We start from the raw sequence: 27144 nt of genomic DNA, 5'->3' as shown, positions 1-27144 counted from the left end.
CTGAAGGGAGCGAGAGCACCGAGACTGTGAGTTCGGCATTGCTTACATTTACAGTACGTGTGACAGGTTCCTCCTTTCGACCAGTGAGCTAACGGCTGCAGGCTACTCGGCCGAACATTTCATAGTGACCTAATACCGTAGCTTGAGAAACAATACTGCGTAGCTAACGGAATGCAGCCAAATGCGGCGGATCAGTGAATACATCCATACCAAAATGTTTCTTCTCTTATAGCCATTTTTAACAATTCCGCGCCACGATTATAGTTTTATAAGTTCTTCCTTCCTGGTGTAAAATTTACATTTTATTTTTACATGGCATTGCTTTTTAAACCATGATATAGACTGTGCACACAGGCACCTGCAATCCGTAACTCATAATTGTAAGATTAATATAGAACATGACTATTATTATTATAATATTATTTCTTGTTCTAAATGATTTAAGAGCCTCCGTGGCTCAGATGGCAGCGCGTCGGTCACTCACCGCTGGATACCGTGGTTCAAATCCCGGTCATTCCATGTGAGATTTGTGCTGGACAAAGCGGAGGCGGGACAGGTGTTTCTCCGGGTACTCCGGTTTTCCCTGTCATCTTTCATTCCAGCAACACTCTCCATTCTCATTTCATAGCATCTATCAGTCATTAATAAATCACTTTGGGAGTGGCGACCCCATCGTATTAACAGCCTATATCTGCTTCATTCATTCATTCCATACCTGACCCGGTCAATGACTGGAAAACAGGTTGTAGGTTTTCGTTTAAAAAAAAAATGATTTAAGTATTTCAAATTTTGTATTCTTGCAGTATTCTCTCTGTGTTAACAAACATGATCATATTCATTAATGACTAGTGTAGGGCCCATAATGATTAAAAAGTATTTTCTCCCTTATAACAACAATTAATTAAAGCGGGAAAAAAGTACGATGGATCATGGCTAATTATTATTATTATTATTATTATTATTATTATTATTATTATTATTATTATTATTATTATTATTGCCGATTTAGCCGGGCATCAGAATATTTTATATAATCTCGGTCATACAGGACTCGAGTTGGGGCGGTGACTAAAAGGCGGATACTCATAGGCTCCCACCTTGGAAACATGGGCTGGTGACCACGTAACTCTACGTGCCACACTCCTCACATTCATCTTTCCCATCTGACATCTCTTGGTCAACTCGTGTTCCCTTCCCAACCGACTAGTATTCAGACACTCAAGATATTTTATAGCTATTTTTCATTTTTTAAACTGCCCTTCATATGCTACAAACAGCTCCTTCAATCATAACGTTCACGACAATGCTCGAGCAGTAAGGGAGCCCGCATATTATATTTTGTACCAACTCCTGCGTGGAACCATAATTAAATTCTGTCTCTTTTGATCCTAGATTTCTCCACCACCCAGAGCCTGACATTTCAAAGGTTGAAATAAATTCTTTGTCAATTTTTCTTAGATGTAAATAATAATAATAATAATAATAATAATAATAATAATAATAATAATAATAATAATAACGGCCGTAGCCGTGTTGAAACACCGGATCCCGTGAGATCTCCGAAGTTAAGCAACATTGGGCGTGGTCAGGAGTTGGATGGGTTGCCACGCGCTGTTGGTGGGGGTGTAAGGGAATGGAGGAGCGGAAAGGAACTGGTCACCCTACCGCACGTAAACTCCGGCTCAGGAACACCTCTGCGGAGGTTCGGACCTGCCTTCGGGCAGAATAACCCTTACCTTACCTCCCGCTGGCTCCGCCCGCAATGTACAAAGTATGGTGTTGTTCGTTACTATCCTCACGGATGTATTTGCAAAGTTTCCAGTTAATAAAATAAAGCACATGATCTGCTGTGGTAATAGAATATAATATTATGTCATCAAAACACTTGGAAATAAATCACACAAAGAAATTGAATTAAACGTTCCTTGGAACAACACTACGCGCCGAACTGTTAAAAAGTCATTCAAAGATCTTCTTCATGGAGACAAATGTACTCATAACTTTTCTCAGAATATACCAATTTAAGTAATTATTACCTCAAAAGAAAGCGCTTGGTCCAGTGAGTATTCTTTCAAAACGAACTGCGTACACCAATTATAACGAAAGATATGATTGCTTCAATGAGAAAAAAAATGTTGAAGAAATGAGACGTCATATTGAATGTGCACTCATAACTTTTCTCAGAATCAACCAATTTGAATAGTTAAGAGATGAAATCAAAGAGCTTGATCCTCTGAGTGTTCTTAGACCAAAACGAACTCCGTGCCTCAGTTAAAACCAAAGATATGATTGCTTCAAAGAGACAAAAAATTGAAAAAATCAAATAATTTGAGCAAGGCGGAAGTTAAGTGATTTATAGTACCTGATGACAAATCTGTGCATGAATACCTTTCAGTTAAAAAAGAATGAAGGAAATTCACCGGATAGAATGGCGAGACTGACTGACTTTAGTTTTCATCAATTTTTTTAATATATAGATAATAATATCGGTTTTACGTACGACTATCTACTATCACCCTGTCAAGGTACTTACAAATCGATATCGATCTTCTTCTAGGCAAAATCGAGACCCTATCGCACAGTAGTTCAACTAGAATACCTCTACGTCGTGTTGAATAAAAAGGAAAGAAAATTCCTCAGGAAAATCTTAAAACCCAGGAGAGTGTCAAAAAGACACCACACATTGACTCCTTTCTTTTAGCAACACGGAAGCTATTCCGTCTAAGCCCTTACCTCCTCTTTTCTCCCCAGTTTCTACCATCACTTTGTAATAAAGCTCTATTAGATTCAAATTATCAAATACACCTCCCAGGAAGGTTCAGCAAGTAATTATAAGCGAGGATCGACAATTTGTCATCACAATGATAAGATCGGAGAAAGTGGTGCATAAAATACTAATCTTCAGGATAAATGGAAAAGCCATCTCCATTGGCTGACAGAGGTGCTCAAAGATCTACATGAAGTTGGTATAAAACCCCACGGCACTTAACGCCCTTGAAAGGGCCTTGGCGTTCCCAGCGACCGCTGCTCAGCCCGAAGGCTAACAGATTATGAGGGGTCGTGTGATCAGCAGGACGCATCCTCTCGGCCGTTATTCTGGGCTTTCAAGACCGGAGCCGCCATCTCACCGACAGATAGCTCCTCAATTCTAATCATGTAGGCTGAGTGGACCTCGAACCAGCCCTCAGGTCGAGAGAAAAATCCCTGACCTGGCCGGGAATCGAACCCGGGGCCGCCGGGCGAGAGGCAGGCACGCTACCCCTACACCACGGGGTAGGCGAAGGTGGTATAGACCTTGCATAATTTCAAGACAGACATGTTTTCCAAAAGAAAGTTCGGGAGTATTCCTGAGAAACAGTCTGATAAAACACGCAACATCTGGACGGGAGAACAGAGAAGTCTGAAGTTGCAAATCATTTGACTAGCACTGTTTTTAAACTTAAAACTTTTGTATGTCTAGGAACTTAAAATGTCAACTTGTGTATTCGTAGCCCATAGTTAGCCCGATAGAATAATAATAATATTTCTAACAGGGTCTCTCTATCTTAAGTCTGGTTACTATGGAGTGACAGTTGCCATTTTGCTTTGTTATTGCTCTGAAGGCGATCCTGGTCGCAGGATCGAAACGCGTCAGTTGGTATTTACTACAGTATTACACGAACTAATATCCCCAAATAATTATCATAATGTAATAATAATGTGACTTCAGCCTCAGGGCACCATCTAGGGAAGCCTGTGTTCCAAATAATGATAGAAGAAATACAAAACGAAATAAAAATTCATTCTTTGTCACATTCGTAACAGATAGCATTTGATCGCTAAATTTTCAAACAGTATTTAGAAGATTTATTTCTAGGTACATTTTCTTCATAAATTATGATAATAAAAACAATTGATATGTTAAAATGAAAATCCATCCGTTCCTGTAAGGGATGTCGTATGTCCCCTAAAGTTTTAAAACAGTATTTAAGATTTGTAGTCCTAAATTCATTTTATTTCCAATGATATAACTTATGAAGTTGCTATTTCCCTCTTTACGAGAGGGGAAGAAGAGAGCAAAGTTCCCTGTACGTTTTTACATACTAGCAACAGCCATAAAGAGTTGAGGGTATAGCAGTTACCTGGTTGCAACAAGAGCAGAGCTGCAAGCTGTGATGAACGTGGCAGCCTCCTGCCGACAGAACTGACCACTCTCAACCTATGCGCTGTTGAGCTGGTTCGGGCCGTGTTTATATGCAATGGGTCTGCAACCCGCCAGACATGGGCGAGGAAAAAGCAGCTTGCTCCTCAGGCGCTTATTTCCGGTCATCACTGCCGTCTATTTCTGCCCGGTAATAAATTTCCCATCTACAGTGCGAATTATTCATGCAGACACCTACATCAATTGATGTCTGTTATCATAATATATAAATGTGAATAAAGGTGAATGACCTTCCTATATTATGCATGCTATAAAAATGAAGTAGCGATGGTTTTTTACGCAACAATCTTGCGTAGTTACATTTCCTCCATATACGGGAGAGTATTTTTATGGAATACGAAAGCAGTGAATCACTAAATTCAGTATTCAAGACGTCTAGAAGGGATCTGAAAGAAATATTTTATTCAACAGCTGTCTTGTAAGGCACTGCTGGAAATTGTAGTTTAGTTCCACGTGACAATGTCATGTGTTTTACGCCGCGTCATCTTCTATTTATTTATGTTTATTTATTTGCCTCGTTGTCCTTGGCGTAGTTAAGACTATGAAGTCTTCCTCGTAAACTAATTCAAGTTTAACAGTTACACGAAAATATACAACTTACAGTCTTTAGGAAATAATTTTAAAACATAGTATATAAAATAATTACAACTGTTTTAAGAATGTGATACAATAATAATAATAATAATAATAATAATAATAATAATAATAATAATAATAATAATAATAGGCCTAATCTTCGTAATAATTTAAACAATAATAATAAAAGCTGTATAGGAAGTGCCGGCTCCGCGGTGTAAGGGTAGCGTGCCTGCCTCTCGCCCGGAGACCCCGGGTTCGATTCCCGGCCAGGTCAGGGATTTTTACCTAGAGCTAAGGGATGGTTCGAGGTCCACTCTGCTTACGTGATTACAATTGATATTTCTGACGGTGAAATGTCGACCTCGGTCTATGAAGCCAAGAATAACGGCCGAGAGGATTCGTCGTGCTGGCCACACGACACCTCATAATCTGCAGGTCTTCGGGCTGAGCAGCTGTCGCTTGGTAGGTGATGGTCCTTCGGGGCTAACAAGCCACGCTGGTTGGTTTTGGGTTTAAAAACAAATTAAATATTTCGTATACTAGTTTTTGAACAACCGAGCTCCATAGCTGCAGTCGCGACCAGTATCCAGTATTCGGTAGATAGTGGGTTAGAACCCCACTGTCGGCAGTCCTGAGGATGGTTTTCCGTGGTTTCCCCATTTTCACACGAGGCAAATGCTGGGGCTGTACCTTAGCTGAGGCCAAGGCTGCTTCCTTCCCACTCCTAGCCCTTTCCTGTCCCATCGTTGCAATAAGACGTTTCTGTGTCAGTGCGACGTAAAGCAACCTGCAAAAAGTTTTTGAAGGAAGAGTGGGCCGATGACCTTAGATGTTAGCCCCTTTAAAATAACAAGCATCATCATGAACGAAGAGCCTGACGTCCGTCGACACCGTAACTCGTCTGGCCCTCACTGCATCTATTGTAAAGGAGTGGGAATATCGTGTGGCTCCCTGAAATGGATAGAGGGATCGATATACTTTCGAATAGGTAGGCTATAATGTACATGCTCTTCCCACGAGAGACATCTATGAAACGTACAGATTCTTTATTGTTTTGTTCAGTGCAACGTTTATATAATGCAACATAACAAACAAACCCAAATGAATCCCATAGTACTATAGCCCACATGGTCCTTGGTCTACCAAGGGACCATTGCTCATTCAGAAGTCTGGTAGGTAACGAGGTAACGCTAGGTCAGCGGGACGAATCCTCCCGGCCGTTATTCTTCGCTTTCTTGAACAAGGTCTATACCTCACCGTCAGCTAGCTCTTCAATTGTTCCCTCGTAGACTGAGTAGACCTCAAACCAACCCTCAGATCCAGGTAAAAATCCCTGACCTAGCCGGGAATCGAACCTGGAACCTCCGTATAAGAGGCAGGCTCCCTACTCATAGACCACGGTGCCACTTAATTTCTTTTAAGCAATCCTTTTAAGCAATCCTTTCAAGCAATCGACTGCGATAGGGGTCAATTCCGCAAAGTCTAGCACAACAAACGACCGCCTAGCCCTAGGCAGTTAAAATATACAGTCACTGACAAAACTCTGTAACCGTATGGGCTGTTGTGTGATTATTGCCCTATATGTAACCCTAATCATTATGATTTCATACACAATAAAAATGATGGTAACCCATTTTTCTGGTCGATTTATTGAGAACGGACATCGTTTCGTCTATGTTTTATTTATTCCTTTTTTAAATGAGCATGTAGGCCTATGTCCTGTTATGTCAACGAGGTAAATTGCACTTACCTGTTTGTGGTCTCCAGAAGTACAATGCCTATTTTTGCAGAGCATTTATTTTCTTGTATTTAATGTGCGTTTCAATACGTGTTATAATACCTGAACGTGTTTCTCTATTTGAGGCTGACTCACTATTCCTTGAGCTCGAGGCTAGCCATGTAATACAGTGCCAAAACTATTAGTAGTCCTTTCTGTGAATCAGTGGTACAGTCCCGAGATCCTGATACCGAGATCACGAGCGCAAATGCGAAATGATATCAAGTTTTGAAGGCCGGTAATCCATGTAGTAAGGTCTAGGTATGGTTCTAAAAGAACCCTGGTGATAATTTTATATAAAGAAAAAATAAGAAAATTAAAATCAATTAAAACTCTACAATAAATCACCCTATGGAATTGCAGTTTCTATGCCACGTGCTACATGACGAAAACCAAAATACAGACCTCAGCTGAGGTAAAGGAAACTAGTGTCCTCATCCCGAAGTGGTGCAGCTCTTTTCAAGCACACCCCCAATGGAGGTGAGCTGCATGTGCCATTTCTTTTTTTGCTAGGGGCTTTACGTCGCACCGACACAGATAGGTCTTATGGCGACGATGGGATAGGAAAGGCCTAGGAGTTGGAAGGAAGCGGCCGTGGCCTTAATTAAGGTACAGCCCCAGCATTTGCCTGGTGTGAAAATGGGAAACCACGGAAAACCATTTTCAGGGCTGCCGATAGTGGGATTCGAACCTACTATCTCCCGGATGCAAGCTCACAGCCGCGCGCCTCTACGCGCACGGCCAACTCGCCCGGTGCGTACCATTTTAATTACACACCAGCCCTCCTGCCATTCTTAAATTTTTGTTGTAGCGGGAATCGAATCCGGGGCCCCAACGACAGCATATATTAGTGCTACCCGGGAATTTTAACCATAATTGGTTAATTCGCCTGGCATGGGGACTGGGTGTATGTGTCGTCTTCATCATCATTTCATCCTCATCACGACGCGCAGGTTGTCTACGGGAGTCAAATCAAAAGACCTGCACTTGGCGAGCGGAAGTACTCGGACACATCTCGGCACTAAAAGCCATACGCCATTTCATCATCATCATCATCATCATCATCATCATCATCTGATATGTGTTAAGAGACACAGGAACATCGGAACTTTCGTAATGAAAAGGGAATCTCTAACTAGATGAAAATGTACTGAAGTGGGCCCTTCCCATTTAAGTACTCTTAACTGCCAGTCAACTTGAGCAGGGATTCGAACACACAACCCTTAACACAGGAGGATGGCATATCGGAAATAACAATGACTACCTGCTTAATGTTTAGATTATATCTTACAGAAATACTGATATAGATTGAGTGTGTTCGGCAATGGCACTACAATTCATAGAAATCGTAGATTAATCGAATTCCACGCCGATAGATATCCTGAATGAGCATCCTTATGCAAGCGCACCGAGATTTTATTCCAAGTGCATCAATTGTGGTGATAATGGGTTCTTAGATGACTAAAGAGACTAGTTCTAGAACCGTAAGCTGTGCTGCTGCAAAGGAAGGCTGAGCCCTGCGCTTGAGTGACTGCTATGGATATTGTTCATAGGGAGCTGCTGCACGCTGGTCAGACAATCATTCCAACTTTGCACTGGTACGAAGTGGAACGTGCTTGAAAAGGAGAAAGAAATGATGTCGAGGTCTATTTTTGATATGAAAGTTAGGTACGTTTTACTTCACATTACTGTAATGTTAAGATATGAAGGAATTATTACTTACATTTATCGAAACAGGAGATAAGTTAAAATACAATTAGCATGAGTGCGGATGGAACACACAGAATTATGTATAACCAGATAATAATATACACAACTAATCTATAATATGACATGGTCAGTCCGGTAATTGTAGACTGTTTATCAGACGTGGGACTAATTAGCAGAAAACCTGCAGGTAGACGATCAGAGAGCGGTCTATCAATGTCATTTCACAAATTGCGTACATTATTTACGTATAAACGTTGCCACATTCTGCTGACACTCGTGTGTATTGCTGTAACTAGAATAGCGTGATTATCATAGGCTCCACACCCATTTCGGAAACCATTTTGTGACAGTGGGAGCAAATAGTGAGGGGTGTTTTTACGCTCTGCTTTACGTCGCGCCGACGCAGATGGGTCTTATGGCGACGATGGGATAGGATAGGTCTGGGAGTGGGAGGGAGGCGGCCATGCCTTAATTGGGGTGCAGCCCCGTCATTTGCCTGGTATGAAAATGGGAAGCCACGGAGGGCCATCTTCAGGGCTGCCGACAGTGCGGTTCGAGCCCGCAACCGCACGGCTAACTCACCCGGCCCACCATTCCAATCTATTCTTAATCATGTGTTCCATTGTTTTCCGATGCACGCAGAGTGCGGTTGTACAATACGGTGAAGGATTACCAGGGTTTTTACTGAGAAGTGAACCTTAAATGCATTATACTGTAGGAGAGCGTACATTTGCCATACAAACAGCATCCCTATAATACGGCACGGAAAGGTCAATTTCCCTTTACACATTAGCATAGGAAAATGAACGTAACGAAAATTATTCTTACGGACTGCATATAAATATGCGACCGGGAGGCGTGACCAGTCTTAATGAAAGTAATGGATAGGAGGAGCATTTGGACATACAAGGTTTTAAAAGCAAGCCATCGCGTTATTTGAGACATTTTTTTTAATTTTTTACATTTCTTATTTGATATAGTTTAACGTCATTGTACAAATGAGAGTCAGAGACCAATCTGAAGCTTTGCCCCGATCATGCACTTGACTCATATGAACAATGGACGTGGCCAAATATGAGGGAGCATTAGATTTTAAAATTCTGATCAGTAAGCAAGCAGCTGAATATAATCGCTGAGTTTCAATAACCCTTGCCGGGCTGAGTGGCTCAGACGGTTGAGGCGCTGGCCTTCTGGCCCCAACTTGGCAGGTTCGATCCTGGCTCAGTCCGGTGGTATTTGAAGGTGCAAAAATACGTCAGCCTCGTGTCGGTAGATTTACTGGCACGTAAAATAACTCCTGCGGGACAAAATTCCGGCACCTCGGCGTCTCCGAAAATCGTAAAAATAGTTAGTGGGACGTAAAGCAAATAGTATTATTATTATTATTATTATTATTATTATTATTATTATTATTATTATTATTATTATTATTATTATTATTATTATCAATAACCCTTGCGGTCTGGTAGCAAAATGTTACATGACAATCTTTACGAATATTGAAGACAAGACGCACACAAGCATTCTGAACTTGGTGGAGCTTGATATTATATTTCCCTGATATATCACTGTAAACTACAGCACCCTCATCCAAAATAGTAAATTCCACGGAATGAAATGGCGTATGACTTTTAGTGCCGGGAGATCTCAGGACGGTTTCGGCTCGCCAGGTGCAGGTCTTTTGATTTGACTCCCGCAGGCGACCTGCGCGTCGTGATGAGGATGAAATGATGATGACGACGACACATACACCCAGCCCCTGTGCCAGCGGAATTAACCAATGATGGTTAAAATTCCCGACCCTGCCGGCAATCGAACCCTTGACCCATGTGACTAAAGGTCAGCACGCTAACCATTTAGCCATGGAGCCGGACCAGTAAATACCATGATAGGTGTCAACATCTTTCTCACTGAGAAACGAAGATATGCCAAATGTTTGGCGTAGAAGGACCAGCACAGAGTAATCGTATCATCCATACGAATATCTAAATTCTTAACACATTCCTGATATATATATTTTTTTTGCTAGTTGCTTTACGTCGCACCGACACAGATAGGTCTTATGGCGACGATGGGACAGGAAAGGGCTAGGAGTGGGAAGGAAGCGGCCGTGGCTTTAATTAAGGTACAGCACCAGCATTTGCCTGGTGTGAAAATGGGAAACCACGGAAAACCATATTCCTGATATTTGACTAGAGATCCGTTTACAATTACAGGAGGAATATCCCTATTGAAATATTTTGATAAATTTCTGCGATATCCTAGCAACCTAGCTAAGGTTTTGATTTCATTTAATAGCAGATTATTACATATTGTATATTGATGTAGTTTTTCTATATCCAGATTTCTATTGAGTCGGAGACTGTTCGAAAGTTTATCTAGATTTATTTTGCAAATACATTCACAAACACGATTCATAGGAAAATGATAATAGACCTGTAAATCATCAGCGTACATAGGAGGTCTTGTGTGGTGTAAACCTCGAAGCAGATCGTTTATATACATACAGTGGAAACACGCAGCCGTGCTGGGACCATACGATAATAATAATAATAATAATAAGTAAATTTTTCTTATTTTTCTTCTTTTTCTACCTCCGTTCCCACACCTATGGGGTCGCGGGTGCGAACTGTGTCGCATATGTGGATTTGGCTCTGTTTTACGACCGGATTATTATTATTATTATTATTATTATTATTATTATTATTATTATTATTAGTAGTAGTAGTAGTAGTAGTAGTCATTGGATGAATGGTCAGCGTTGAGGCCTTCGGTTCAGAGCGTCCTGGGTTCGATTCCCGGCCGGTTCGGGGATTTTAATCGCCTCTGATTAATTCTTCTAGTACGGGAACTGGGTGTTTGTCCAAACACAACACACTACACTACCAACCACTACAGAAACATGCAATAGTGATTACATCCCTCGATATAGGGTTGGCGTCAGGAAGGGCATCCGGTCGTAAAACAGAGCCAAATCCACATATGCGACACAGTTCGCACCCGCGACCCCATAGGTGTGGGAACGGCGGTAGAAAAAGAAGAAAAAGAAGAAAAAATTACATATTATATGTTTAACATCGCCTCTCACTGGTTTGTTTGTGACAGTGGGGTGAAAAGATGGCGGTTCTAGCCTTAAATGAAGGTACAGACCAGAACTGCCTGGTATTAACAAGGCATTCCACATATGAAAAATTCTTCAGGGCTGTCAATGGTGGGGGTTTGAACAGCTCTTGAATGCAAGCTAACAGTTATTGACTCACGAAAACAAACCAAACACCATGGCGCAACAGCCCCGAAGGGCCTTGGCCTACCAAGCGACCGCTCCTCAGCCCGAAAGCCTGTGCATTACGAGGTGTCGTATGGTCAGCACGACGAATCTTCACGGCCGTTATTCTTGGCTCTCTAGACCGGGGCCGCGATCTCACTGTCAGATAACTCCTCAATTGTAATCACGTAGGCTGAGTGGACTTCGAACAAGCCCTCAGATCCGTTTGTGGAGTATATATAAATTCGTGTGGCTATTTCTAGCCGAGTGCAGCCGTTGTAAGGCAGACCCTCCGCTGAGGGTGGGCGGCATCTGCCATGTGTAGGCAAGTGCATGTTATTGTGGTGGAGGATAGTGTTGTGTGTGGTGTGCGAGTTGCAGGGATGTTGGGAACAGCACAAACACCCAGCCCTCGGGTCATTGGAATTAACCAATGAAGGTTAAAATCCCCGACCCGGCCGGGAATCGAACCCGGGACCCTCTGAACCGAAGGCCAGTACGCTGACCATTCAGCCAACGAGTCGGACTGAAAGAAACTGTTTCAGATGATATGTTCTGTGTGCCTTTTATGTCATTTCTTTCCTGTGTCTGTCATATATATATATTAATGCGTGACTAATGATGAACTATATGAACACCAGGAGGACATCGTCACATCTGTAAGGAAACGGCGCCTGACCTTTTATGGACACTTGGCCCGTCTGGATTCCGAAAGACTCGCCAACAGGATATTCACAGTAACAGGAAGAGGCAAGGCTTCTAAGAACAAATGGGTCATGTCAGTTAAGTCGGATATGGAACAACAAGATATACCACTGGGACAAACTCATGACCGACTACTGTTCCGTCAAGCCATCCGACACGGAGTTTTCCCAACGTCTCTTAAAAGTAAGAAGACTACAGGAACTAAGTGTACAGAGGAGGGAAAGCTGGCTCATAGTCAATGAAGGAGTATTGCAAGAAGAAGAAAGCAACAACTTTACCGAAGAGTAGATACGAACCCCGTGGTCCTCAGTAGGCCTAAACGATCAAGAAGAAAAAGATTAAGTGTGACTTGTGAATTATTAATGGTTTGCTGGCTGTATGGTTGATGGGTCTAAAAGCTAAATAAATTTCAAAAAAATACTAATATTTTATTTAAGCACGAGTCTTGGTGACAGTCACACCCCTCTTCAAGTTCCATAGCAGGTAAACATTGCCCTTAAGTTTTAGTTTATATCCCATAAGTTAGTCCTCACCATATCATAGGCTACGGCCACACTTGCGTGTTTTCCCGCAGCGGGACTGCGTGTTTTTCACTCAGCTGGACGACCTGCGTGGGGGGTGGCCACACTTGCGGTTTGTTCACGCTGGATTTTTGCGTGTTTTTCACCAACTTGACGACAACACGTGGCCACACTTGCGTGTTTGTACGGCGTGATTATATTAATGTGTTGTATATTGTGATGCCGGCCCCGTGGTGTAGGAGTAGCGTGCCTGCCTCTTACCTGGAGGCCCCGAGTTCGATTCCCGGCCAGGCTTCCCTGTGGGTGGGGGCGGTAGAATAACACCCACGGTATCCCCTGCCTGTCGTAAGAGGCGACTAAAAGGGGACCCAGGGGGTTTGAACTTCGGAGCGTGGGTAGGCGTCCACGGGGCCCTTAGCTGAGTCCTGGCATTGCTTCCACTTACTTGTGCCAGGCTCCTGACTTTCATCTATCCTATCCGACCTCTCTTCGTCATCTCTTGTTCTTTTCCGACCCCGACGCTATTAGGTTTGCGAGGGCTAGGGAGTCTTTCATTTTCACGTCCTTCGTGGCCCTTGTCTTCCTTTGCCCAATATCTTCATTTTTCGAAGTGTTGGACCCCTTCCATTTTTTCCCTTTGATTAGTGTTATAGAGGATGGTTGCCTAGTTGTACATCCTCTTAAAACAATAACCATCACCACCATAATCCCGGCCAGGTCAGGGATTTTTACCTGGACCTGAGGGCTGGTTCGAGGTCCAGTCAGCCTACGTGATTAGAATTGAGGAGCTATCTGACGGTGAGATAGCGGCCCCGGTCTAGAAAGCGCAGAAAACGGCCGAGAGGAGTCTTCGTACTGACCACACGACACCTTGTAATCTGCAGACCTTCGGGCTGAGCAGCGGTCGCTTGGTAGGCCAAGGCACTTCAAGGGCTGTAGTGCAATGGGGTTTGGTTTTGGTTGTATATTGTGAGTAGCAAAACATCGCCATTGCTCTTCATATGGAAGGCATTCCATTTTTAAATAATAATTCCGTTGTTGTGTTATGTGCTTGGTTGTTCTTCGCCGTCGTCAGCGTCAAAGAAAACATTGGATCCATCCTGTATTAAGTGACAGGTCATCAAATGGACAATTTGTGCACCTACACTATAAACTAAAAGACAACCAAGATAATTTTTTTGAGTATTACAGAATGTCCGTGACCTTATTTGAACTGCTTTTCTGTATGTTGAAAAATGCTATCAGCGAAAGAAACACAAGGCTGCGGGAATGTATTCCTGAGGAAGAATCACTCGCATTGACATTAAGGTGTCGTTAATCCAAGAAGTCAGGCACATCACCCGAAGAAATTTATTCACCGACAATGTAATGGTTTAACATCGCTGATAGATTCCTGAATGGAGTAATGAATACGAGAAGCAATTTCACCAACTTGGTGTTATTTATTTATTTATTTATTTATTTATTTATTTATTTATTTATTTATTTATTTATTTATTTATTTATTTATTTATTTATTACTCCGTTGTCGTCTATCATTTATTAAAGGGTCAAAGAATATAATACCTACATTGTAAACCATTCAATATTACCGAGCTGAGTGAGTGTTTAACAATGTATAATATTCTTTGACACTTAATAATTGATACATGCGAACACACTATGATGCATTCTTTCAGTGCATCATAGATCGTATCCAACACAGCCGACACAAACGTGGATATTGTAGTCTTTGGAACTCGATATAAAGATTCCAAAGATCTGAGACAGTCACAAGTCGCCAAGTACCGTAGTGTAACCTGGAGTTTCAGACGGGCAGTTGAAGCCGCTCTCATATTTGTGTTGCATTTCTGTATTTGTACTTTAATCATCTGTAGCAGTTGATCGAACTGGATAGCTGTGAGTCGTAAGTGATTTTTAAATGTTATTTCATCCCCCTCTAGAACTTCACGTAAAAAATGTGTCGACGCACCGAATGCACTACGTCATGCAATCCACTCTCGCGCTCACATTACATTTTCCTTTCTATTTATTTTTCCAACACTGTTTACTAACTCGACAATTAACATATCAGCAACAGCTTACGAGGTCCGCCATCTTAATTCAGACGCGAGTACAACGTCGTGTGAACACCCATTACATGCGAGTAGCTAGCCAGAAGATGCGCACGCATCATGCTAGTCCACTCGCTCCAAGTCCACTCGCACCGTGTGAATCAAGCTTAAGGCATGGGTACCTTTGTACCTCCAAAATTATCAGTTCACTGTGTAACATTCTCCTAAGTTTTAAACACGAACAAGAGCACAATAAAACCGCAGCGTCTTCTTCCCGCAAGTGTGGCCAGGCACTGCTGAGCGGGAGAGCGGGAAACACGCAAAGAAAATGGATCCCGGCCCATTCTCGAGCGGGCGACCTTGAAGACGCGCCTTGTCCCTTTACCCGCAGCGTGACTGCGGGAAAACACGCAAGTGTGGCCGTACACTTAGGGACAGCAACAAAATTTCTCCGCACGTGACTCTACCGTTCATTTTGCATTCATAGAACCGGTCATACTGGATTTGAAGCGAGTTTAACAAGAAGAGTGGCAAAAAATTTGTTCTATCTTGAGACATGTAATCAACTGATGTGTTATACGACAGCATACTTGCATTAAAGGTGGAATTGCAGTGAAACTAATAGATGTAAACTTCGATAAAAAGTTCATAACAGTCTTGTTTTTACGCCAACTGATTGCAACGAAATAACTGTTAAACTTTTGTATACAATTATTGTGTTGTATTTTATTGCCCATATCGTAATAGATACACTAATAAACAATGTAAATAATAAAAAAAACAGATCTGTGATCTTACAATTTAATACAAATACAAGAAATGTACCAAAAAATGCATTTACAGAAGAAAATTAAAAGTTCACTCAAAAACACTTGTTACATTGGATTTAATACCCCCGATTAGTATCCTCTGGCCTTGAGAAATGCCTTGCATCTTCTCTACATGGAATGAACCAGTTTCTCACATCTTTTTGGGTCGGTTTTACCGCATTCTTTGTTACCTATACTTCTTAACTGCTCAAGTGATTGAGGTTTCCTTGCATAAACCCTTATTTTTAGATCGACCCACAAATGTCTTATGGGGCTGAAGTCAGGATATCGGACAGGAGTTCGCAGTTGCGTTGGTACGTTTCATACCAGCCACTGCTTGCAAATATGAGCTGTGTGCTTGGGATCATTATCTTGCTGAAAGATGTAGCGAGACCCCAACCACATTTTTACTGCACTCTGTTTGACATTGTTCTTTAAAATGTTTAAATAACCCCATCTGTCCATGATGCCATTGATGATTTCGATATTTCCTACTCCACAAGACGACTTGCACCCCCAAATCATAATTGATCTACCTCCATGTTTTATGGCGGGTAGCGTATTTGTAGGTTTATTGGCTGACTTTACATTTCTCCATACATAAACTGTTTCCACCCGAACCGTATAGAGATATTTTGGTCTTATCGGACCAAATAACTTTGTTCCAGAACGTACAATTCTTGTTTCCATACTCTCTGCAAAATTTCATTCAGGCTTGACGATTTTTCTTAGTAACAAACGGCCTTCCTTTCCCGTGGTTGTCCACCGTGATAATCATATTTCCACAGTACCCTACGAATTATGTGACTTGACATTTTATTCTTCGTACATTACGCGGATCTTAGGTGCACTTAATTGTGGATTCCGTTTTACTTGTTTCACAATATAATGTTCACCTCTCCTATTCAGTATCCTTTCTTTTGCTTTTCTTGGCAAATGCTTTGTGGTTCATCTATATCTGAATTTGTTCAACACATAGTGTATTGTGGAATGTGGTTTATTTATTTTGCGTCCAGTTTCACACAGAGAATGCCCTTGCAATCCGAGAGATACAATTACATTTTTTTAGTTCGTCACTTAACTCCGTTTCTGTACCCATTATATAACACACGGCCTGGTGCATTATCTGCGAAACTATACACACTACCACAGCACAGACACACACCAGCTAACTAGGAGTGTTCCCGAGCGAATACGCGGTAGTGAACGTGTACAAACAAGACTTTTGCAAGCAAATAGGCAACTACACAACATATTTCACTCCTATTCTTTGAAAATGATGTACCGAGACTTTTGATCGCTAACATCAAGTTCTCAACACCTTGTGCAATACTTGTCCAGTGGTTAAGTACTATTTAGTAATTATAAATACATTATATCTGCTATTAATTAATTAATTAATTAATTTTGCGTGGCTATTTCTAGCCGAGTGCAGCCCTTGTAAGGCAGACCCTCCGATCAGGGTGGGCGGCATCTGCCAAGTATAGGTAACTGCGTGTTATTGTGGCGGAATATAGTGTTGTGTGTGGTGTGTGAGTTGCAGGGATGTTGGGGACAGCACAAACACCCAGCCCCCGGGCCATTGGAATTAACCAATGAAGGTTAAAATCCCCGACCCGGCCGCGTATCGAACCCGGGACCCCCTGATCCGAAGGCCAGTACGCTGACCATTCAGCCAACGAGTCGGACATTATATCTGTTAAGTGGGGTGTACAAACAAGACTTATGTACTGTACGTTGCATTAGCGTGTGGCTTTTAGTGCCGCAAGTGTCCGAAGACGAGTTCGACTCGCCTGGTGCACGTCTTTCTGTTTGACTCCCATGGGTGGCCTGCGCGTTTATGTATGAGGTGATGGTGATAATGAGGTAGAGGGTGAGGTGGGACCTGTTGTAGGCATGTAGTCTATTCCTGTCGAATAACACGAAGAGGTCTGCTGAAGGCTTAACGTCTCCATCCGGAGGACGAATCACTATCAACAGTGTCATGGATTCAATCCATATATAGACTGCAGAGAGGTAGAGAATTGGATTAAGGCTTTTGGAAATCTAGTGATTAGACATTATATGCCATCACATCTCCTACCCTTCCGTCCGGGTCCATAGCTAAATGGTTAGTGTGCTGGCCTTTGGTTAAAATGTCCCGGATTCGATTTCAGCCAGGGTCTGGAATTTTAACCACAATTGGTTAATTCCGCGGGCATGGGGACTGGGTGTATGTGTCGTTTTCATCATCATTTCATTCTCATCACGACGCGCAGGACGCCTACGGGCGTCAAATCAAAAGACCTGCATCTGGCGAGCCGAACTTGCCCTTGGTCACTCCCGCCACTAAAAGCCGTACGCCATTTTCTTCCTACCCTGCCGGCCAACATTCTGATGGTGAGTCAGCGGGACTCGGACCGGCTAATCATGGCGTCAGACCACATAAACTTGACGCCTTAACGATCATGGCTACCAGGCGGGTTGATACATGTTCAACAGGCACGTTTTGTAGTATAGGGACAACGCCATGCTGACCACATCTCACCCTGCCATGTGACTGATCAGCATTCATATTCACCAACTTAAGGACCTTCAAGGCTTGTAAGAGTCTTGGATAATGTATGGTGAATTGATGCTTAACTGTGTATATATTTGCATTATCTCTGCACCGTCAGGAATGCACAGTATATAATAATAATAATAATAATAATAATAATAATAATAATAATAATAATAATAACAAGAAGAAGAAGAAGAAGAAGAAGAATCGTACGGCCTTAGCTACCGTGTGCAGGCATTTTTAAATATGACGTCACCTAGGCCGCCTACGTGTCTAGTTCCATATTTTTCTGTCAGATGGCAGAGTAAACTTGATCCCTCATGAGTGATCTACGACTGAGTTTTAATTGATTTTATTGGGTAACATCAAATGTGTCACCAGATATCTTTTACATGCCGACATCGTACGAGATGGAATTTTGAATGAACTCTGCCGGTTTTGAACCCGCGATATTGGAACCAGAAGCCGACACTAGCACTGATCGTCAGAGGAGGCATATTATAGGAAAAATGTGTATTAATATCTCCACTAAGTTGCAAGATAATCCATAACGCCATTCGTTGAAATGAGTGCAAACATCTTATGAATTCTGAAAAAGTTGTTAAAGATGTCTTTAACTGGACGAAGACAGGGATGTATTGATGTAAATAATAATATTTTTAGATGTTATTGGTTTCACGTCCCACTGACCACTTGAATTGTTTTCCGAGACGCTGAGGTGCCAGAATCTTTCCCTCGGGGGTAGTTTTACGTGCCTGTAAATCTACCGATACGAGGCTGATGTATTTGAGCACCTGAAATGGCCCCAGTATGGGTTCAGAAAGTCAGTGACCTACCGTCTGAACTGATTCGACAGAGTAACCATTTTATCAGCAGACCGCGCAACCCACTTCCAGTCTCCTGTCTAATTGGCGAGAGCTAGAAATTTCCCCATCAGCGCAAAACGACATTCCCTTTAAACTCATGATATATTGGGTATTAGGTTTGTGGATTCTGTAGTCTTTCGTTTTCCTACTTTATATGTCACTTCCCTTTCTTTGCTTCAAAATCTGTATTCTTTATTTTCCTGCTTAGATTGACGCTAGTTGTTTTTACGTCGCACCGACACAGATAGGTCTTATGGCGACGATGGAACAAGGAAGGGCTAGGAGTGGGAAGGAAGCGGCCGTGGCCTTAATTAAGGTACAGCCCCAGCATTTGCCTGGTGTGAAAATGGGAAACCACGGAAAACCATTTTCAGGGCTGCCGATAGTGGGGTTCGAACCTACTATCTTCGGAATACTGGATACTGGCCGCATTTAAGCGACTGCAGCTATCGAGCTCGGTGCTTAGATTGACGTATCCCTAGCTCGACAAACAGAGCCGTCTAAACAGAGCCCATGCTATTTAAGTAAAATGGAAAAATTTGTGAGCAATGCCTGTGACTCATAGGCCTGCAATCCATTTCGGATCTAGGCTTGCCAGATGGCTTGCAGAAATTGGAGTGCTACGTGGTCAGCGTCACAACATTCTCAGCTGTATTGCTAGACTTCATACTTATTTAAACGAAATACTTCATGGATTATTTCTCATTACTGGAAATTTTGATACATGTTTTCTATAGCACTAGGTGTAACATACAACCGGGAGGATCACGGAATGTGATATGATTTAGTCTTTTCTTAAAAGATATCAAAGAAGTTGGAAATTTATCGAGCATCTCTCTTGGTAAATTATTCCAATCCCTCATTCGAATAGAGTAGAATATTCACATCCTCATTGGCTGAATGGTCAGCGTTGAGGCCTTCGGTTTAGAGGGTCCCGGGTTCGATTCCCGGACGGGTCGGGGATTTTAATCGCCTCTCATTAATTCTTCTGACTCGGGGACTGGGTGTTTGTGTTTGTCCCAACACTTTCCTCTTCATATTCACACAACACACTACACTACCAACCATCACAGAAACACGCAATAGTGATTACACCCCTCCATATGGGGTTGGCGTCAGGAAGGGCATCCGGATGTAAAACAAGGCCAATCCCACATGTGCGACACAGTTCGCACCCGCGATCTCACAGGTGTGGGAAAAGCGGTAGAAAAAGTATAATAATAATAATAATAATATTCACATCCCCTAGTTCCGGATCGCCTGGAACTGAGGAGAGAGTATTCATTTATTGTAATACAAATTATATTTGATACATACATGCTTTTCTCATTACAATTAATTTATCTATCACTACCTTAAAAATTAGTTATGACTTATCAGGTCACTACTTACACCCTATCTCTAAATTGTAGTTTTTAAATTTTTATTTATTTGTGTCCTAGACATTACCAGTGTTTTATAGTCTAGGACTAGCGTGTCAATTAAGGTCTTGTTTATTACTTTTCGCTGTCTAGTGTAACCTAACCTAACCCCATGGCACTAGAGTCCTTTAAGAGCCTTGGCCTACCAAGCGACCGCTGCTCAGTCCCAAGGCCTACAGATTGCCAAGTGCCGTGTGGTCAGCACGACGAATCCTCTCAGCCGTTATTCTTGGCTTTCTAGACCGGGGCCGTTCTCTCACCGTCAAATAGTTCCTCAATTCTAATCACGTAGACTGAGTGGACCTAAAACCAGTCCTCAGGTCCAGGAAAAAATCCCTGACCTGGCGTGGAATCGAACCCGGGGCCTCCGGGTAAGAGGCAGGCACGCTACCCCTACACCACGGGGCCGGCGTTCGTTGTTTAGAATGCCATAGGTTAATTCCCTTTAAAGTTATCATAAAATCCCTCAATTGACTTCATTTAGGTATTAAATTGCATTACATTTAAATCCATTCGACTGTTTGTTTCATGATTTTATTTTGCTAACATCACGGAAAATTGCATTTAAAAGCAGGCAAATAAGAATAAAGTATATTTATGCTTAGACTTAATAAAATTTGTAAAAAAAAAATGGCCAGAGCATTAGTCGAGACATACTTCTTTATTAAACCGTAATGTTAAAGTATGCTATGTTGCTAGATTTCGACCTATTTATTACAACTTAAAAGCATTAAAATATGTCATTATGTTTTTTTAAGTACCACACAAGTCGTCATAGGTTCGCCATTCCTGTTAATTGGTGCGAGTATTTGGTTTTGTTAAGATTTCTCCTTAGCTCATAATATACACTGTGACTTAACAGAATGACTGTACGAATGTATGAATGGATGGATGACTGCCTCGATGCTTGCCAGTCCCTTATCCCCCTTCCTTCGTATATTTACTAGGTGGACAAAGTCATGGGAAGACACTGAATGTGATGTTAATAACGAGTTGCTCTTCCGCGAGCCTTCAAAACGTCAGCAATACGGCGAGCCACCGGCTCTACAAGGTGTTGGAATCATTCTGGAGGCATTTGAACCCACGCATCTTGCACTGCTACCCACAATTGGTCTTGTTGGTGCGGGGTTCATGGAGCGTACACCAGTATCGAAATCATCCCATAAATGCTCGATTGGATTAAGATTGGGGGATCTGGAGGGCCAATCCATGGTCGTAACTTCACTGGAGTGCACCTCCAACCACTTGCGTGTCACCACAGAGCGGTGACATAGCGCACTGTCCTGTTGAAACATGGCATCTCTAACAGGGTACTCTAATGCCAGAAAAGGATGCAGATGGTCTGAATGAATGTCCACATAACGTGCACCTGTCAGCGCTTCCTGCAGCCGGAAAATGGGACCTAATTGCGACCATAAGAATGCCACCCAGAACAGAACTGAGCCACCTCCCGCCTGGACACAACATTGTTTACATGCAGGTTCAATAGTTTCCTGGGGCATACGTCACACACTCACGCGCCCATCAGCTCGATACAGCTGGAACCGGGATTCATCGGACCATATCACACGCCGCCACTGTTCCATGGTCCATTGCCAATGTTCTTGGGCCCATGCGCGTCGTTGAGCTCTGTGTCGAGGTGTCAGCAAAGGGCACGACTTGGACGTCGGCTGATAAAGGCTATGCGGTGCAGTTGTCTCCTTACAAGCCTGGTAGAAATGGGTTCCTGACTCCCAGCATTCAACTCGGCGGTGATCTCGAATCACAGTGGCCCGTCGAACGCCCAGTATGGTTCTGCGGAGGCGACGTGATGTCTGTTCGATAAACACCTGTTGTCTTCCCGTATGACGGTTTACGCAGGTGGTAACATTCTCTCTGCGATTTTCAAGATCCACCCTCGATACTGTGACTTCGGAAACCAGAATTTGCGTGTAATCTCCGCAATGCTATGACCATGCGCCGATGACCATCCCACGTTCAAAGTCGGTTAACTCGCGACGTGTTGCCATCTTCACGATACTGGTGTCTGCAACAGACTGCTCAGCTACGCCGCAGCTAGCCGCAATGCTCAGGGGTCATACACGGCACATTTTCTAATGGGACACCCCTTCCTGTGAGTTTTGGACACTCAGCGTATATTACATAGTAACACTTTCTCAATTTAGATGTTGCATAAAAAACAAAGTATACTTAATACGAACTAATATTGTGTAATGGAAAAATACACTGGCAGAAAAAAATATCCAAATACCAAGAAGATGAACGAACTTTGGTAGGCGTGTTTATACTTCTGAAAGATGACGCTGATTCAAATTTCCCGCAGATCACTTTAGCGTGCTGTTAGTAGCGGCCCAATGACGTTGCACATCAGATTTGCTTTAAATACGGGCTGTACTGTGCGAGAGCGTTAGTTGCCTGTGAGAATGGATGGAGTGACTGCGAGTGGGTCAAGAATTCTTTTACGACGATGACGAAGAGGCCAGTATCAACAGCTCACTGCGCGTGAACGAGGCCGTATAATAGGGCTACGTGAAGGTGGATTTTCATTCCACGCTATTGCAGAACCACTTGGCAGAAATGTCTACACTGTGCATTCATGCTGGCAGCAGTGGTCACGAGAAGGTACGCTCGCAAGAAGACCAGGCTTCGGACGTCCCTGTGTCACCACCGAGAAGGAGGGTCGACGTATTCGGCGTATGGTTGTGGCGCAGCGGACTGCGTCTGCAGCAGTAATTCGAGCGGCAGTTGGCACCACAGCGACGCGACCAACTGTTCGAAATCGGTTACTTGAAGGATAGCTCCGTGCCAGGCGCCCTGAGGCGTGCATTCCACTTACGCCAAACCACCGCCGTCTGCAACTTCAGAGATGTCGAACGAGAGGTCATAGGAGGATGGAGTGGAGGGCCGTTGTGTTTTCCGATGAAAGCCGGTTCTGCCTTGTTTCCAGCGATCGCCGTGTGTTGGTTAGTAAGAGGCCAGGTGAGCGCCTGCATTCTACACACTGGACCTACACCGGGAGTTCTGGTCTGGGGAGCAATTTCCTATGACAGCAGGAACATTCTCGTGGGTCTCCCACACACCCTGACTGCAGACGTGTACGTCTGTTTGGTAATTCGACCTGTTGTGCTCTTATTCATGAACAGCATTCCCGGAGGTGTTTTCAAACAGGATAATGCACGCCCCCATTCCGATGTTGTAATCCGACGCGCTCTATAGAGTGCCGATATGTTGCCTTGGCCTGCTCGATCCCCAATCTATCCCCAATCGAGCACGTATGGGACATCATTGGACGACAATTCCAGCGTCATCCACAACCGTAGCTGTATTGACCGACGAAGTGCAATAGGCACGGAACTCCAACCCACAAGCTGACATCCAGCACCTGTACGACACAATGCATGCACGTTTGCATGCCTGCATTCAACAGTCAGGCCTTTACGCTGGTTATTAATGGACCAGCATGGCACATTTGCAATGGCTTTTCTCGTGCGGATATTCACCTGTAGTCTTGTACCTTTAATCAGTGAAATATATAACCACAACAAATATATTGGCAAAATTTCCGTATTCTGCATTCCTTATTTCATGGTGTTCGGGTATTCCCCCCCCCTCCAAGTATAAATAAAAGTCTTCTGAATGTTAAAGAAAATCACCGAAGATTGTTTCTTAAAATACTTACTGATGGTTTCAAAGCATTAAGTGCAATGTCAATAGCGAAACATTTGCAGAACTCAACGAATTTGCGAGATATCGTGCTCCTACTGCCGATTAGCAAGCCTACGACTCCGATCGATTTTTAGGTTGTATGCTTCGTTGTTGAATGGAACTGTAGACTCGTACATTCTCTTTTTCTCATCGTGAACATCGTCAGGTTGATTCGCGGAGGATTCGAAGAGGACGGTTGGTTCGATTATAATCCTACATTGTTGTCTTTGTAGGCAATTATATAATCGTACTTGCGAGTGCTTCCATTCTCCGCTAAATCATGGGTCTCTTCATGGACGGTGAAATAGGTTTTATTGAGGGCTAGGGAGATGGTGGTTCTTATTTGATGATACCTAGCGATGCGTAGAGTTTCGCCCTGTTGGCAATTTATCCTCTTGAATTCCAATTTTTTCTTCATATTCTAATCATGTTTGCTAGTTTTCAAAAGTCCATTCAAGCTTGTTAATCTACTAATGTCATTCCACGCCATCTCTTCATTGACAGCTTGGAACATACATTATAGTCGAGCAGCTCGTCTCCTTACTACCAAGCCTAAAGTGATGTCAGTAGGGAAGAAACCTACGAACAAGTGCCAGCTAGGGAAAACGAAACTGGATCGGGTGGATCATTTCAAGTACTTTGGGTTTCTCCCGGTATGGTAGTGTACTAACAAGGGGAGGTCACCAAGTGGTTTTCTAAAAAAGTGTTTAAATTTCGAGGATTTGCCCTTCTTTAAAAAATATTTTAGCACTTCGAGAGATTTTGCCAAGGGGCCTTATTTCGTTCAAAATTTAACGTTTAAAACCTATTCTCAAACTTTTGTAGTCTTATTCTCGCGTATATTTCCGACTTGTCTCTGCGGCGTAGTCGCTAGCGCATTGACGTTGTGAACCGAATGTTTCGAGTTCGAGTCCGATGTTGGTCAGCAGTTTTTTTTTACTGATATATCCCTTATTTCCTTTTGTGGATGTTGTTTGTTGAATATTAGGTCCAAAGATTGGTTTGATCCTCCAGAGTCCACCAACATCTGTCATAGTTAGTCTAATCGTCACTGAAGAGGCAGGCCTATACTAGGGAAATGAAGAGTGAGGTAGTTTCCCGTTGCTTTCCTCACAGAGCCAGAAGTTGCTGTTACATATCCGTCTGCCAATCCCACTGAAATGCGCGCACCAACCGACCCTATGAGTGATATTTTCTCACCATTCATAAAAGGAACTGGCATTACTTTTTCTTTTTGCTATTTGCTTTAGCCTACGTCGCGCCGACACAGATAGGTCTTATGGCGACGATGGGACAGGAAAAGACTAGGAATAGGAAGGAAGCGGCCGTGGCCTTAGTTAAGGTACAGCCCCAGCATTTGCTTGGTGTGAAAATGGGAAACCACGGAAAACCATCTTTGGGGCTGCCGACAGTGGGGTTGGAACCCACTATCTCCCGAATACTGGCCGCACTTAAGCGACTGCAGGTATCGAGCTCGGTGAACTGGCATTACTAACATCGCTCGTAGCCTGGTCACTTCCATATCGTCAATGTCAAGGATGAGACTGAGACAGGTCAATGAAAGTGACAGTTTTATTCTAGCACATACCAGAAGACATAGTGCACTGTAAACACTACATCTCACCTATTTTGTCAATAATTTAGTTGCTCTGGTCTTTTGTTTTAAAGCTACTTGCAATATTTTAAATCATTATTCGTCCTTGTCGCTTGACAGTGTAAGTTTTATTCGTTAGCGTCGCCTGTCGCGTTGCATTTAAATTCCGAACGAAGTGAGAAGTAACAGGCATGGCAGTAGGGAGAATGACTACTAGTACAAACAGGTGGGTACTGGGTATGAGGAGTTAAAAGGTAAGATTGAACTCGATGGATGAAGCTGTACGCATAAACCAGTCATGTGAGGTAAACAGAGTAAGATGTATTACCTGGAAGAAGAATAATAGACTCGGCCTTGGAGTGAAAAAAAAAAAAGCAGTAGAGAGAGCCCGAGGTGACGATCGCTACACTAAGTTTTTAGCGATTTTATGTTTGAAGGTATGGAACTAAACGAGGCCAAGGTACTGGTTGCAAATAGAGGATTGCGGGGAGGCGCTTTCTTGTTCCCAGAGGCTTGCAGACAGCACGCAATAGTCTGAAATCAAGATACATGCATGCATGTATGTATGTATGTATGTACATTCCTCGTGTACAGGGTTATTTAATTTTTCTATTGCTTTACGTCGCACGGACACAGATAGGTCTTATGGTGAAGATGGGATAGGAAAGGGCTAGGAGTGGGAAGCAAGCGGCCGTGGCCACCCTAGACATCCCCAGCATTTGCCTGCTGTCAAAAAGCGAATCCACGGAAAACCATCTTCAGGCCTACCGACAGTGGGGTTCGAACTCACTATCTCGCGAATATAAGCTCAGAACTGCGCGACCTTAATCGCACGGCCAACTTGTTTGGTCAAATTACTTTTAAAGAGCATTTATTCCACATCATTGTTACTTTTTATCCCAAGACATAATTTAATTTATATTCGCCTAGTATACAAGAATAAAAATACATTGTATATATATATATTTAAAAATTGCAACGGCAAGTAAAATATAAGAAATTGAATTAAATAAAGAGAACACAATTTACTATTTTATTTCGTTGTTCAGATTTCTAATTCATATATACTTTAGTCGAATGTATTATTTAAAATAATAATTATATTTAATGTAGTTTACGAGATAAAAAAATACCTATTTTATTTTCATTGATTCAGTGTCCGTAATACGAAGATGGCACCGAGAATAAATTACGAATAATAAAAAGACAAATCAGGACAAACGTAAATGTTATGGCATTATTTTATCGCTTTCTAATAAAAATTCTAATGATTGCCTGTTGTTTCCGGCGATAGTTCGAGCATAGTTCGCTTGTCAACATAGTTCGAAACTCTCTCCGCTCGGGGTAAACCCGTTCGAGTCCAGGACCTTCGAATAAATACGAGCGAGTGAAAAG

General features: G+C 42.7%; 1 protein-coding gene across 6 annotated transcripts in view; it reads right to left on the bottom strand.

The window, feature by feature from the left end:
• Window positions 1-27144, bottom strand: part of LOC136876294 (juvenile hormone esterase) — a 533707-nt gene that overhangs the window by 147711 nt on the left and 358852 nt on the right. The window contains exon 1 of one of the 6 annotated variants that reach the window (XM_067150123.2): window positions 4122-4166. The exons of the other annotated variants lie outside the window; for them this stretch is intronic. The gene's annotated coding sequence lies outside the window, so the exon portion shown is untranslated. Of the gene's footprint in view, window positions 1-4121; window positions 4167-27144 lie in introns of those variants that run through there. 6 annotated transcript variants of the gene reach the window in all.

Source organism: Anabrus simplex, chromosome 6, assembly GCF_040414725.1.
Source record: "Anabrus simplex isolate iqAnaSimp1 chromosome 6, ASM4041472v1, whole genome shotgun sequence".
Taxonomy (NCBI): Eukaryota; Metazoa; Arthropoda; class Insecta; order Orthoptera; family Tettigoniidae; genus Anabrus; species Anabrus simplex.
The sequence above is the reverse complement of the archived record's forward strand: the minus strand, read 5'-3'. Positions and strand labels throughout refer to the sequence as shown.